The following is a 6,000-nucleotide window of genomic DNA, read 5'->3' on the forward strand; positions in this document are numbered from 1 at the left end:
TGACAAACAAAACTAAAGTTTATCTTATATTATTCCACAATTTCCTACATTGTCAATATTCTGAAGTGTGAAAATTGTTTTTTTTTTTTTGTCAGCTGTGTGGCACGTAGCGCCGTCCTGTTAAAACCAAATGTTTCCAATATCCTCCTCTTCAATTTTTGTGAAGAAAAACTCGTTCAACATGGCCCCATAACGATTGCTATTGACATTGAATTTTCGAAGAAAAATGGCCCAATTATGCCTCTGGGCCAAAACCCGCACCAAATTACGACTCTTTTTGGGTGTATCGGCTTTTCAATGTATGCCTGTGGGCTTTCTCTGCCCCAAATGCGACAATTTTGCTTGTTTACATACCCATCAAGATCAAAATGAGCTTCATCTGAAAAGATTATTTTTTTTGCAAAATCGGCATCTTGTCTAAGTCGATCGCAGACAATATTTCCCAGAGTTGTTCAAGCTTATACACAGCCATATTCGTTTGGCGGAAGGATAAAACTAACTATATATCAAATCAGACATGAGCTAAGTGTTACTAAAAAAAATTGTAGATGGCGGACCCTATATTTGTATTGTTCAATTCTGTTAAATTTAAAATTTCAAGCCTCTGATAATCAAACTGAAGGTAGATTTTTACCCATAATTATTTAAAAATCTTGTAAATCCCTGATTCGATAAGATTTTCCAATTTAGAAAGTTGTATTTTATAGTTCTGTGCTTTCAAATTACATGTGCACTTTTTCAAATTGTTAAATTAGTTGCTTGTTTTATCTAAATACATATCTTGAAACACCAGAACATTTGTAAAATTTTAGGAAACTTATAATTGGATTAACTTTCGTGATTCTGGCGTTAATTTGTTTAGAAAGAAAAAACTGGTTCCGATTGTTTTCTAAAAATTAACCCCTGGTATTCCTTTTTAAAGTATGATAATGCTAACTTGTAGGAAATTTCAGAATAGGTTTAGATTACCAGCACTGTTTTCATCTAGAACTTTTATAGGTATTCATGTACAGAATTTTCATCTCATTCAGGATTTCCTAATGGAGTAGTTTTGTTCTTTTTTATATGGACCCTTAACCTAAGAAACGTCTTATGTGCTACTATTAGAGACCCTAAACCTCTTCTAAAGGCTTTTAAAAGTGTTTACTGGTCATGATGCATTGGGAGTGTTATGGTCAAAGCATTCCTTGTAATCTGATTTGAAGGCCAAAAGGTGTGTTTCGAATGACTTAAATGTTGGTAACGCAATTTTCTCAAATAGAAACAGGAGTTTGGTAGGTATTCTAGAAGTGGATATTATTAATTTTTTAACATCTTCTGCAGTTTAAACTTTAGGCTTTTTAGATTTATTCATAATTTTTTGAATTTTATTATATGGTTGATTATTGAATCTTTACTTTAGAGTCACTAATCAATGACGTTTTAATTTTTCAAACAATATGATTCGAAAGCCTAGCTCCCTAATGGAAAATAAGACATTGAATTGTGTAAAATTTTTGAAATTGTTTAATTTTCTATATTTAATACATTTCATGAAAATAAGAACTATTCATAAATGAGACTATATTGTTACATACAAATGTGCTCCACATTCCCCATAGTACACCTAAAACTAGTTATTTCACCTCACTTGAGTTTTTGCACGCCAAATACCGCAGTGAGTCCACTGTCATTTTCTTCAGGTGTTCTCCATTCCATTTTCTATGAAAATGGACCTGGAGAGCTACCAATAATAATAATTATCTGCCTAGCAACCAAGTGACGCCTGAGGATTAGGCAGAGCTTTTATTCAGCTCATCACTTTAGCTTGGCTTATCTTATAATTTTCTTTTCCTTTCGCTTACTTTCATTACTTCTGATTCAACTTGCGCGCAGACTGATCTTCAGTCTTGTTCTACCTAATTGTAAACTAAACTTAAGCTAATTACCTATTATATTTGTGTTAAAACTTATAACTAAATAAAAACTTCTTAAAATCTAAAAAAAGAAATAAAAATAAACTTATTTGTTTTAATCCACAGATTAAACAAGTAATTATATCTACTTTAGAAGTTCATTAGCAAATTGAACTTGTAAATTCAAAAGGCACCAAGCAATATGTCTTTCAAACAAATTTGTTTTTTGAGAAGATATTCATCACTTTCAGCAAATTCTGTTCGGAATGGCATAAAACATTTCGAAAAATCTGTCAGTTTGGATGTTCAAAGATTCTATTCATAATTTCTTAACAAGCCAAGTTTCTTTTCTTAAACTTTGCCTTAAAAACCATAATACAAGATTCATCTTCGACTAGACTATTGTCAACACAAAATATGTCACCATTGGGAGGTTCCCTTTTTAAATGTCCACATAAGCCTGAACTTTATTGATTTTCTAATTTAACAACTTACCGATTATCCAAAAAAAGGCAGTTCCAAAGAAACCATCCGTTACAGGACTATATGCAGATAATGAGCTGAGCAGTTTGTAGGTCGTTAGATAAAATCCGTTTGTTAAAAGTTTTTCCTTTTATCTTTTTGCAACTTTTTTTAAATTTATTTCTCTTTCAATTATATTATTTATTTTTTATGTTTCAAATACCTAATACAAAAAATCACAGACAACTAATTTTAATTTCGCACACTTCCTTCTTGTATTGACCAAAGGAAACAAAAACTCCCACGTCTAAAAAATCCAACTTTAACTCTGTAAGAAGGTTGGTTTTAAAATATTCCACTTTTTTTTTTCTTCTCTAATTCAGCCTCACTCGGGTTTTGATATCCTTTAGGTACACAACTTATCGTAGACTAAAGGTACCTATATTTAGGGTAACTGCAGGGTATAGTATATTAACTCCTTTTTTTGTATGGGTATTTTTAATTTAGAAACTCTTATTGCTTATTTACTTTTAAACATCAATTATACACGATTCGATCCGCCTCTTCCGCGTTACAATTAAACTGCATAATCGTCGTTAAAGTAGCGTAATTACACATTCATGCCAACTATTTTCTTATTTCAACTCCCACGCGATTCAAGAACCATTTAAAAAAAAATACACAAAAACGAAATAATTAACCCTTAATATCCGTCCACCGAAATAAAAAGAAATATTAAAAAATACACACACGCCCAAGACACGGTTATGGTTATAGTTTGGTGGAGAGCTAATCACTTTTTTTTTAAATTTTTATAGGTATTCAAGTATTTTTCTCAAAAAGACAAAATGGCGTTTAACTGGAAGTCAGGGATAATAATTAGTCCTAACATAAAAAAATAAAAATCCAATTGGAACTTTAGCAACGAAAACTTGTCAAAAGGAAGATTGAAAAATGTAAATTTCCGTTTCCGCAAGAAATTCTTTTTCACAATACCTAAATACAGTTAATCCAGATGCAGAAAACGGTGCTGTAGCAAAAATGTCGCGCGACTTCGCGTCGAGTCGACTAAACTGGACGTAGGTGCTGCTGTGCTGTTGTCACTAAACGAGTCCAACAGATGCCAAATTACGCGACACAGTCCTCCAAAGTCGCAACTCGCAACCGTTCCATGTACTTTACTCGATTGCACTTTATTTTCTCTCTTGTATTTTTCTTCTTTTTTTTGTGATTCCTTTGAATTCTCTTTTATTTTTATTTCACTTACTCGACCAATGACACTCGACGATGACAAAAATTCAAAAAAAGAAAAAATCAAAGAATATAACTGAAATTCTATATACACAACGCTGAGGTATATAATGTCAAAGAGAGGACGACAGCACGAGATGGCGACAACACCGACACCGACGACGACAACGACGACATAACGACGTAGTAGAGATGACGACGAGAACGAAGAACGGAGAACGGAGATCGGATCGGAGACACAACGCCAACGACGACGCCAATGACAAACCGAAAGCTATGAACGAACGACACCACTATACACCGCACTAGCACTACATAGCCAGCCGAGTGTCGTTCCCGTTGTTCTGTGCTGTGCTCTGCTGTGCAATGCATACACAAAGTGGCCAAGCAAAGGCAACACGCCACGCACTCACACGAACGAGTTTTATAATCCCACTATAAGAGAGGGAGGTGACAAACGAAGAGAAACAAAAAAACTTTCCTATATACACTCACTAACACACACACACACACTCAATTGCAGCAACAAAATCCAAGAACCAAGAAGTCCTTCTGTCACCACACTGCTGTAAGCTGTAAACTGTAAGCTGTAAGGGTGCTGTCAAAATGTCACTAGGGATGCGTACCCGGCTAACAAAACAACCAAAACACTCAATGTGCAGTGTGGGTTATATGCAAGAACATAAGCCTCGCCCTCGCTCTCTCTTTCTATCCTAGTGTCAAAGTTGTGCTGTGACGCTGTGAGCTGTGCTAACGCCAAGTGTTGGTTTTAATTTTAATCCGTAAAAAACTTTCCGAGCTTTCCGAGAAAAAGACAAAAACAACTGTTTTTATTTTGAGAAAAACCGCGGGTCACATCTAAAGCGTCCCATCGAACGGACCCATTGATACTGGGGCTCCATTTAGATGGCAAAAGTTTGCGGCGATGGCGATGGTCATCCAAACCGAACCGCAAAAAAAAGCGTAGCACACGACCAGTTATTATCGGTCAAAGAGAGGGGGCCAATTGCCAACATGAAACCAACACACACCTAACCAAAACAACACACCAAAAACAACCAGAAAAAGCAAAGCAACTGCCTGAAACTCAAGTCTCTAAGCAAGCACCAAGGAAAAATACAAAAAAAAAACTAAGAGAATTTCAAGACCTTAAAGTCAGGTGTCGCCCCCTCCGCGTCAAAATGCCAACGAAAAAAAATCTAAGAATCTAAAGCGAAAGCAAAAACAAAAACAAAACAAAAATGTGTCTCTCTTTTTTTCAGTACTCAAGAAATGACACACACTCTTCTCCTCATTAAAGATTAAATAAAACAACACAACAAAAAAAAAACTTACAAAAAGAAAGAGAAAAAGAATAAGTAAACATGCAAAGAAACGAGTACGAGTACGACAACGGCTACTACCAAATAGAACTACCACCCCGTGTGCCGTATGAGTGATTGTGATTCGTTTGAGCCTCAGGCTCTGGGATAGTATGTGTGGGGTTCCATTGAATCATATACAAGCACGCACACATTCAAGTGACTTCTTTCGAAAGATGAGAATGGGCGAGGGGTACTTATCCGATTTGAAAAATCGTGTGACACTGTAAAATGTGTCCACTACTATATGGGTGCAGTTAAGTGGTTAAATAAGATGGGTGATACACACACAACTACACACACATTCGCTCATCCACCATCCCATACATCTTCTCTTCTCAGCAAAGTAAATAGCAAATCAACCATGTTGAATTTACGAGAGATATTTCTATTCTCTCTTTTGAATTAACATTGGTTGGAATTTGTTTAAGAGCGGCGTGAGATTATTTGTTAGTGCTCATAGAAGAGAGTGAAAAACCAAGTGTCGGCAAGGTAGGTCCCATTTCTTGAATTATGTCTATGGAGAGGTGTGTTAAAGTAAAACTAAGAGATGTTTTGTAGAAATTGGAAAAAGATGTGTATTTGTAGTGTGAAATAAGTAATGAGGTACTTTTTTTATGGTAAAATTTGTATTTAAGAGACGCGAACAAAACATTCAAGAAATAAGACGTAGGGAAAGGGATGTAAATATAAGTAGAAAATGATGGTTGATCTGGATAAACCTGAGGGGTGGGTTATATTGGAAAGATATGCTATTGTATAATTGATAAAGGGCATTAGTGTGTTGATTTAAAAATGATGTCTTTAAGACTATACCAAAGCTTCAGTTTTAGCATTTTCATAAATTTTTATTTTTAGACATAAAACAAAAAAGCATTCAGTCTTTAGGTGTAACTTACGAGTAGATAGATAGATATTTTATTTTATTGGCAAAGAGAAAGTTACAGAGTTTACAATAATTTTAAGTCTCTGCACAGCACAGAAATATGATATCAAATTGTATCTTACTACTGAAAAATAACAATTAGTTT

The 6,000-nt window shown here is 34.7% G+C and overlaps 1 protein-coding gene across 1 annotated transcript in view; it reads right to left on the minus strand.

The window, feature by feature from the left end:
* Positions 1 to 4,513, minus strand: part of LOC129944617 (uncharacterized) — a 60,073-nt gene extending 55,560 nt beyond the window's left edge. Inside the window, exon 1 of the mRNA XM_056054168.1 lies at positions 2,391 to 4,513. The gene's annotated coding sequence lies outside the window, so the exon portion shown is untranslated. The remainder of the gene's footprint in view (positions 1 to 2,390) is intronic.
* Between the last annotated feature and the right edge of the window lie 1,487 nt (positions 4,514 to 6,000).

The sequence above is a fragment of the Eupeodes corollae genome, chromosome 2, assembly GCF_945859685.1.
Source record: "Eupeodes corollae chromosome 2, idEupCoro1.1, whole genome shotgun sequence".
Classification (NCBI taxonomy): Eukaryota; Metazoa; Arthropoda; class Insecta; order Diptera; family Syrphidae; genus Eupeodes; species Eupeodes corollae.